This window comes from Terrapene carolina, unplaced genomic scaffold (genome assembly GCF_002925995.2).
Source record: "Terrapene carolina triunguis isolate 2854851 unplaced genomic scaffold, T_m_triunguis-2.0 Scaffold67, whole genome shotgun sequence".
In the NCBI taxonomy this organism is placed as follows: domain Eukaryota; kingdom Metazoa; phylum Chordata; order Testudines; family Emydidae; genus Terrapene; species Terrapene triunguis.
Window position 1 is genome coordinate 1,262,289 of NW_020664418.1, and position 9,687 is coordinate 1,271,975.

At 54.1% G+C, this 9,687-nt stretch overlaps 1 pseudogene; it reads left to right on the top strand.

Annotated features, from left to right (window-relative positions):
- The window catches only part of LOC112117593, a 38,942-nt pseudogene extending 30,206 nt beyond the window's left edge, over nucleotides 1-8,736 (top strand).
- Nucleotides 8,737-9,687: the final 951 nt, after the last annotated feature.

The following is a 9,687-nucleotide window of genomic DNA, read 5'->3' on the forward strand; positions in this document are numbered from 1 at the left end:
TCATGCATTGCAATCCCCTTCCTGTCAGTTCTTTCTCTGCTTCCACATGTCAGAAATATATTTATAAGCACCCCCCCCATAAAGCCTTATGGGGTACACTGTCACACCCGTATCCTCCCATTAGGGCAACGTGATCCACCCTCTTAAGGTCATTTGAGTGGAGGGTTGTCCTTGTGGGGTTCAGGTTGTGTGTTGCGGGGCGTGGAACAGGCACCCCCGAGTGGCATGTTCAGTGGGGGGGTAGAGGCACAAGTGCGCCCCTTTGGTAGGCGCTGGGGGCTGCATTAGCCCTCCCTGACGGGGCTGTTCGGTGTGTCCAGGGGCAGGCCTGAGGGTGGGGGGGTTTCGGGAACGCCTCCGCATGGACCTTTCTCTAGCCAATCCCCAGCTGAGCCGCCTTTTGTAGCCAATCAGGCACTGCCGTTCCGCTAATGCACTTAAAATCCCCGCCCCCTTTGTTACTGCATGCCTTTTTGCTGAGCGGGGGGTGGGGAGGGCTGAAAGGGGAGCTTTGTCCACCAGGCTGGGTGCCCGACCCCTCCTGACTCCTCACGCTGCTCCCTCTCTGTTTCCCTTACAGTGGAGGAGTTCCTAGCCAAAGCCAAAGAAGACTTCCTCAAGAAATGGGAGAACCCCTCCCAGGTACTGTGCCCCCAACCCAGATCACCCCTCACCCCCCCAATCAAGGCCCCTGCAGCCCCAGGCTGATTACTCTGCAATCACCCCCTGGATCTCTTTCCCCATCACTGAGCCACCTTGCCAAACAGCCTCCGCTGAGGGTCTGGGGTTATTTTTGCTCCTGGAGGGCAGGGCTGAGTGGACCATGTTCCTCTCCCCCCCCCCCCCCCCAATCTGCCCTCTGGTAACTGGAGGGCCAAGAAATCTGTAGGTTCAACTCCTCTCTGCTGGGGGCGGGGGATACTAGCCATGTGGGACTTCTTGTGATCCAGCCTGTCTCCCCCTCCGCCATCCTCCTCCCAAGGCCCCAGCGTGGTCGTCCGGCCCAGCTCCAGATTGGCTCTCGGGGGATTGTGTTAACAGGACCCTGTTAAAAGGACCTCCATTTGCTGCCTGCACTTGAGTGCAGTGCCCCAGTTTGTACATGCTGGAAAAGCTTTTGGGGTCAGCCCTGGGTCTGTCCCCACTGGAAATCCCGCCTGGAGTGGTTCTGCAGCACTGTCACTTTGCTAGTCCTCCCGCACACCCTGTCATTAACTCCATGGCACACATGGGGAAACTGAGGCCCAGAGGGGAAAGGGACTTGGTCAAAGGTATAGGAAGTTGGTGGCAGAAGTAGGAAGAGATCTTTTGACTCCTAGTCTCCTACCCTCTGACCACTACACTTCACTCCCCCTCCGCACAGACCGAGGGCTAGAACCCAGGAGTCCTGACTCCCCTCCCCCACCTCTAAGCCACCAACCCCCACTGAATGGAGCTGGGCAGGTCGCCTGTCTGGAACTGGATTTTGGTTCTGCCCAAGGAGCAAGGAATCCCTTGTCTGTGTCTCATTCAAAATGTAGCGGTTTCCTTTGGCGCCCTCGTGGTGAAATCTGACATGTACTTCATATCAGTATTCTCAAGAACAACCCCAATGCTGTGCTAGGGGGTGCTGTGCTGCAGAGAGTGGGGGGTTCAGTAAGAGGCGCTCTCCTGTCACAGTCAGTGCTGGCCCTGGAGGGGCTGCCTTTCTGGTGAGCTATACAAACCGAAGCTCTGACCCCCTCATGGTCATTAAAGACTCGTCCAGTCTTGCAGTGCAAATATTACTATCCCGGGCAGGTTCCTTCCTGACGCCCCCAGGACCAGTCTGGCCCCACATCAGGTTTGTTTTCCTCCCTTCCAGAACATGGCCAGTTTGAATCAGTTTGATCGAATCAAGACCCTGGGCGCGGGCTTATTTGGGAAGGTGATGCTGGTGAAACGCAAAGAGACCGGGAATCACTATGCCATGAAGATCTTGGATAAAAAGAAGGTGAGATGCCGGGGGCTGCTGCGGAGATCTGCCCTGGGGCTGTGGAATCTCCAGTGCGGGGGAGGGATTTGGGGCTGAACCCTGCGTGGGGATGCAGGAGAAGGGAGTGTGTGGGAGGTCCAGGGGGTGATGCGCCAGCAGAGGAAGATCTGATGTTGCGATTTCCTTTTCTCTCCCAGGTAGTGAAGCTCAAACAAATTGAGCACCCCCTGAATAACAAATGGATCCTCCAGGCCATCACATTTCCATTACTGATCAAGCTGGAGTATTCATTCAAGGTATTCATTCATTGCTTGCCAGCCAGCCCAGCCCTGCGCTGTGTGTCTCCCCTCCCCGACTCCCACAATCCCCTCGATTAGTTTCCTATTTAAAACCAAAGCTGTGCTGAAGGGGTTGAAGGGTGCAGTCTGCGTCTCTTGTATCCTGAGAACAAACATTCCTGGCGTGACGTTTGGGACTAAGAAAAATCAAATTGGATCATTCCCCTTTTTCAGTCTCTTCTGTTCTGGTTTTGAACAGTGATACTCCTAAAAACCTAGTCAGTTTTGCTTTTGTTTCTAGTCAGTTTCCAGTTCCCTTGTGCTGACCCTCCGGCATGAGCTCTGGCTTGCGGGGGAATCTCAGAGGAAGTCCTAACTTCACGCACAATTGGCTTTGTGGAGACTTTGAAACCATCACGATGGAGTTTCTGTGAAAGCTAAAATTCAGGCCCCGGCGATGGGGCTTGGACCCTCTTCTCTGAACCTGTGAGCTACACCCTGTGTGTAGGGGGGAGAGCAAAGATGGTTGTGCCTTCGAGCTCCACAGCACCCTGTGTGGCTGGCCTGATTAAAGAGGGGCTGGCTCTGAAGGGAGACCTGTCTCCTGTCTGTCAGCCTGAGGTTAGTGGGTTGTAGCGACAAAGAGTCGTCAGCTCAGAGGAGGCTGCAGGATAAATCGCAGCCCCTGCGGGAGCCCAGAGGCTAGGGTGATGGGCATGTTAGCGACAGACAGTGCTGGCAGAGTCGTTTTCTTGGGGCAACTCATCGTTCTCGGGTTAAATAGTTTTGATCTCTGGCCCCTTGTCTGCAGAACCTGCTACTCTGCTCCGTGCCGTGTAGCTCTCGGGTGACACAGTAGCAGTGGGGCCAGCGGCTTCTGTTACACAGGCTGTCTCGTTGAGCCAGTCAATTCTACAACAGCGTAAAATAAATACCTCGCAGCTGAATCCGCAGGTGTAAATGTGGGAGAACTTTGTTGAAATCAATGCGACTGCTCTGGATTTACCCCGCTGAGCTAGGAATCTGGCCTGGTACGTGCTGACTGGGCCCCATCAAGGTACCACTAGGGTGTTGGGGCCTGTTTAGTTGGTAAAGGGTCAGGAAGGCCCATGTCACGCAGACTAGAACTGCCTGAGCAGGGAGACCAAGGACGGGCTGCGCTGCCAAGGCTGAGCTCCCTTCATCCCCTTAGAGACAGCAGGGTTCAGGCTTCAGTCCCCTTACGCTCTAGGGCACCCACCTTTACCCTGCTCCTGGGGCTCAAGGCGTAACCCTCTTAATTTAGGTACCTAGTCTTACCCTTCGTGGGCTCAGGGCGTCACCTCACACTCTGCGGGTTTGCAGGGTCTTTTCCCAGTGAAAGAGCCTCACACAGAAATATCCTTAACCTCTGTTTATTAACAGTTACTGTCACGGACTCACAGGTCGTGCCCACTCTTGGTCCCCTGCAGTCCCTGGGGTAATCCCCTTCAGTGTGACAACCCTTCTCAGGGATCCAGTCTCTTTCGGGGGTTAAGCCCCTCTGCCTCCTGGAACTGCACCTCTCTGAGCCTTAGCACACCTGTCTCTCACCGTGGGCCGCCTGAGGGAGTCCACTCGCTCTGGTCCCCCAGGGCCTCCACTCCCAGAGGGAATAATATCAGAGGGGTAGCCGTGTTAGTCTGAATCTGTAAAAAGCAACAGAGGGTCCTGTGGCACCTTTAAGACTAACAGAAGTGAGGTTCTTACCCACGAAAGCTTATGCTCCCAATACTTCTGTTAGTCTTAAAGGTGCCACAGGACCCTCTGTTGCTTTTTAGAGGGAATAATGCAATGCTGTTCTCTAGACCGGACTGACTCTCAGCCAGCGTAAAACAGGAGGGTTTATTGAGCGTCTGAACACAGCATAGGAAACTCTTAGGGCCCTCAGGCCTGCCCTCCCTCAGCACAGCACATCCAAGTCTTGCCTGCATCCAGGTGGGCTCTGCCTGCTCTCTCCAGACCCGAGCCCCCCTTCTTCCCAGCTGGGCATCTGATACCACGTCCCCCAAGTCCCGCCTCTGTCATTTGTCTTCTGTCCTGGTAAACAGGGTCCCCTGGGCCTCCTCTCCTCTCAGCTGTCTTCTGGCTGGAACCACCTGTTCAGGTCACCGGGGTCCTCTCTTCACAGCCCATTGTCTTCCCACTGGCCAGAACCAGCTGTGACTCCTGAGCTGGGCCTCCTGGTCACCAGGTCACCAGTCGCTGGGGTATCCATTCTCCAGGCCATAGGCTGGGGTTCCAAGTTCTGTCGCTGGTCCTCTGTAACAACAAACTCCCTCTCCCATCACCTCATTAAACCAGTAACACTCAGGGAAACTGAGTCCCACCCCCTCTACATGCAAACCATTGAAAAACCCAAGAAAACCCCCTACTTCGTCACAGTTACCAGGACAGAATACACACCCTACTCGTACAATGCCCATCGCTCCCAATAAGGCAGACGAACTTTCCCTGCTGGCCAGTTAGGATCAGCTCGTCCTGGGACTCCAGGTTCTGCATGGTGTCATTGGCAGGGTGTTGAGGTCTGGCAGTGCTGATGCTGGGCTGTGTCCTGGAGTTGGTTCCCAAGAACTTCCTTTTGGACCCCAATTTATATAGTGAAACTTGAGTCCTGCTTAGCTCTACCTTAACCAATCATTTTACTGAAGTATTACAAAATAATTCTCTGACCAATCCGAACATAGTATGAAACAATTCTTTACCCAGTTGTACACCACCACCTTAGCTGATGTACACCTGGCAAAATTAGTTATGTAACAGAAACAATCAAAGAACCAGACAGATAAGCAATAGAGAAGTGGGGACCAGCAAGGGAAAACAATCAAGACGTAGAGATTTCACACCCACACTGCTGCTAAGTGATTCCTTTGAGCATCCTAAGATCTGTTTCTTTGCCTGGTGATGCTGGGCACTATTAGGACAGGAACCTTCTTATCAGCCTGGTATTACATTGTTCTGATATAATTTAGATGGAATGTGAGGATGTGACTTTCTGCTTCTTGGCTCCTGCTCTCCTAATCTGGCTGCAGAAAAAGGCCTCCGACCGTACTGCATGGGGTTCTCAGCCCATGCCCCGCCTAGACCCTCTCTCCAGGGCTAGCTGGAAATTGACCCTGGGCTCGAGGGCAGGGGCAGTGGTCTCCGCTGGCACGTGCACGGGTGCTTAGTGCTCATGTTCTCACCACTGAGCTGGGTAGGGTCTCACTAGCGGAATGGCTTTGTTGAGCTCAGCGGAGTTATTTCGGAGGCTGCTCTTTGACTTTGCAGCCGCTGGGGAGGATGAAGCCAGCCTAGTCAATTTCACACTCTGCTTTTGAGAAGTTTCACTTCCTGCTTCTTCTCCTTTGGGGTGTCTGACCTGGCGGCAGGTTGGGTTTCCCCTTTGATCGTAGATGTCGCAGCTGGAAATCCCTCTTGGGCCTGCCCGTCCCTGCCCCTAGACCAGAGGTGTGGGGAGGGGTTGGATTTCCTAGGGCTCTAGCGCTAAATACTCCAAGCAAATAAAGCTTGCGCCCTCTCATTAGTGAGTCTATTTCCCAGCCACGTCTGTGCAGCAACTCCCACTGCAGGTGTGTGCCTGGGATCTTCAGCACCACAGCGCAGCCCCTCTGGCCCTTGAGCTAAAGGAGTGACAGCAGCAGCTGGCGGCAGTAGTAGGCTGTTCTCTCCCAGACAGCGGGTGCACTGCATTTAGTGCTATGGCAAAGACCGGCCAGTGCATCAGGCTCCCTGGAGACATGTGGGGTTAGCGCCCAGAAAGGGATGGGGCTAATAAAGGAGCAGGGGTGTGGGGAGCAGTTTCATCCCAATGTTGCAGGCACTGACGGGGGGTCAGAGTGGCTCTGTCCTTTGCACTCCATTGCTGCTGCATTTCCTTCTAGGATAACTCCAATCTGTACATGGTGATGGAATACATCCCGGGCGGGGAGATGTTCTCCCACCTACGGCGGATCGGGAGGTTCAGGTGAGCGTTGCCATGGGAGCTGATGTTGGGGACAGTGTCGCTAACGGTTAGAGCTGGGTGGCAGTTAGACTCCTGGGTTGTATCCCTGGCTCAGGGAGGACAGTGGGATCTAGCACTTAGAACAGAGGGACTGGGAGTCGGGACTCCTGGGTCCTATTCCTGTCTCTACCATTCACTCCTTGTGGGAAGGGGGGAGAATCACTCTGTGCCTCAGTTTCCACAGCTGTGAATTTGGGATTTAGTTCAGTAGAGAACTAGACCTTTTATCCACTAGCAGCATCTGCAGCGATGCTGGCTTTGATCCTCATGTTGCAGGGCATGACCTGATCCCCAGCTGGGCTGGTCAGGAAGGGATTCCCCATGGGGAGGGCTGCTGAAGTCTTCTGCCAGCATTAGCCACAGTCAGTGGCAGGGATGCCAGGGCTAGATGGAGTCAGGCTGGAAGGAGCTGGGGGTCCATGGGTGTGTGTGTTGGGGCTAGGAGGGGGATGCTGGTCTGGGAGGGGCTTGCCCTGGGTTGCCAGGCTGGATGGAGTCAGGGGTCTAGCAATTGGGGTGGGATGTGTGTGCTAGGGCTAGTGGTCTGGCTTGGGCAGATGGGGCCACCAGGCCTAGAAGGGTTGGGGCATCTTGCCTGGGGATCTATAAGGAAGGTGAAGGTGGGGGCAGCAGGGGGCCGAGGGTGCTAGGTTGGCTGAGAGGGGGCGGATCTGGCCCGGGATGCCCACGTTCTCCTCCCACCTCATTGCAGTGAACCTCACGCCCGGTTCTACGCTGCTCAGATCGTCCTGACCTTTGAGTATCTGCACTCGCTGGATCTCATCTACTGAAACCTGAAGCCAGAGAATCTCCTGATAGACCAGCAGGGCTACATAGAGGTGATGCTGCCACCCCTCCCCCACTCCTTCCCTTCCCCATCCCAGCGCTAGCTCCTGGCTCCCTGCAGTGATCTCCTCCATGCCCAGGTCTCTCTCTGCTGCCATCCCCTTCCCAAAGCCAAGACACCCCCAGAAACGTAACACGGACAGAATACATCAATCATCTGCTCCCTCCCCTTCCCCTCCTGCTGTCACAGCTTCCGGGCTGATCCAGCTTCTCCCCTCTCTGTGTTTTGGCTCCAGGTGACAGATTTTGGTTTTGCCAAGCGGGTGAAAGACCGAACCTGGACTCTGTGCGGGACCCCAGAATACCTGGCCCCCCAGATCATCCTCAGCAAGGTGAACTGGGGAGGGCCTCTCCGCTGCCTGATCTCTAGCTGATCCCTGGCCACCATGTGGTTCCTCCCACCCCCCAAATGTTCGGAGCATGACCCTGGCCTGCTTTCCCTGGGCAGGGTTATAACAACGCTGTGGACTGGTGGGCCCTCGGCGTCCTCATCTACGAGATGGTGGCTGGTTACCCCCCGTTCTTCACAAACCAGTCCATTCGGCTCTATGAGAAGATTGTCTCTGGCAAGGTATTTGGGCTGGGGGAGGGGACACTTGTGTGATTTTGGGGGGAGGGGGAAGGGGGTTCACCAGGTAAAGGGGGGTGCCAAGTCTCAGCATCCAATCAGAGAGATGCTCACATGCTGCGCCACCGACATGCTCATTCCCTCCCATGCTCCCCCAATCCCCAACACATGGGCATCCTCCCTGTAATGTCCCCCATTCCCCCTGCACCCCAACACATAGACCCTCCCTTGCCATGTACCCCTGTTCTCCAACTCATGGACTCCATCCCCCACCCCACCACCATTGTGCTCCTTGTAACTCTCATGGGGACTCCTGGAACAGGTGCCTTTGGTTTTCTTATACACTGTTTTGAATTGCAAAACCCTCCACAACCCTGTTATGTTGCAAAACTAAACGTTCCTTAAACACGTTAGTCATCTCCAGGCACTGGTAGAGCACTCATCGCCATAGTAACCAAGAGCCCATAAAATATTCCTCTGCCCACCCCAGCGCCTTTTCACCAAGGATCTCCAAGCACTCGTGTTGGACACGGTCAGCTTTAAAGCTAGTGGGGTTTTAAAAAAAACAAAGTAGTGTGACCTAGTGGGAATTTAACAGGCCTGGGTTCTGTTCCCGGTTCTCCTACCAGCCTGCTGAGTGACCTTGGGCAAGTCACGTCTCCCTGTGCCTCAGTTTCCCCTTATGTAAAATGAGGATAGCAATGCGGCATCCCTGCTCTGAGATCTGTGGAGGAAAAATGCTCAATAAGAGCGGGGGGGGGGGGCTGCTAATTAAGCATTTCAGCTCCTGTGTCAGTTCTTAGTAGCACCCCCCCCCCTTGTCTACTCATTGTCCTGGAGTGGTTTTAAAGGGCTTGTTGTTATTTATTATTAGGTGTTTTACGATACTGCCTACAAGCCCCAGTCATAGGTCAGGACCCCATTGTGCTAGGTGATGTACATATTAGGTGTATTATGGTAGTGCCTAGGCACCCCAGGCATAGGGGGCCCTGATGACGACTACGAGGAAGAGGAGATCCGGGTCTCGGTCACTGAGGAGTGCACCAAGGAGTTTGCTGAGTTCTAGGGCCAGTGGCCCTCCCCCCAAATCCCCCCTTTCCCACAAAGAAGCTTGAAACTCCCATCTAGAGGGTGGGGATATCGTCCGCCCCGCCCGGGGAAACACATCTGTGTCCTCCGACAAACCTTGTTTCACTGGAAAAAACAAAACAACCCCCACTTCCTCTTTAACAGTGTGCTTTCTTGTAAACATATTTGAAACAATTACCAATAAAGTTTTGTTTAAAAAATAAAATCAGACTGGCGTGTGGGCTGTTCGGCTCTAGGGGACAGTTGTCGTTGCTTTGATGAGCCGGGAGCTGTTCCTCTCCCCGGAGGCCCAAGGAGTTCAGGGATGTGGCTGGGGGCTGCCATTGGTGGTACCTGAACTCGCCTGGAGTTGGAAGCTCAAAGGGACGAGTGTCCGCGCTTAAATGGGGAGGTGGCACCTGGTCGATGGATAAACGGGCATCGCAGGCAGCAGCGGAGAGGTTATTTTATCGCTGTGTCTGGCAGGGGCGCGATAGCTGCTGGAATGCCATGGCCAGGCCAGTGGCGTCTACAATTCGAGAAGGAAGGTGAAAAATTGGAGTGGCAGAAAGTTACCATGAGAACAATTAAATGGGGGGGAACCCTGCCTTATGCTGAGACGCAAGGAGCTTCTTAAAGCAAAGGTTAAGGGGTGCCATGATCCCTACCTCGAAGTACCTATGGGAATAAAACTGTGATAATGAGCTAGTCCTGCAAGCAGACAAAGGTCTAAGGAGAGCCAGTGGCTGGAAGCTGAAAGTAGAAACATTCAGACTGGAAAAAAGGGCAGATTTTTAACCGGGGTGTAATTAGCCATTGGAACAATTCACCAAGCATCGTGGTGGATTCTTCATCACTGACGCTGTTTAAATCCAGAAGGGAGGTTTTTCTAAACGATCTGCTCCAATTCCAACAGGAGTTGATTCAGGGAAGTCCTGTGGCCTGTGTT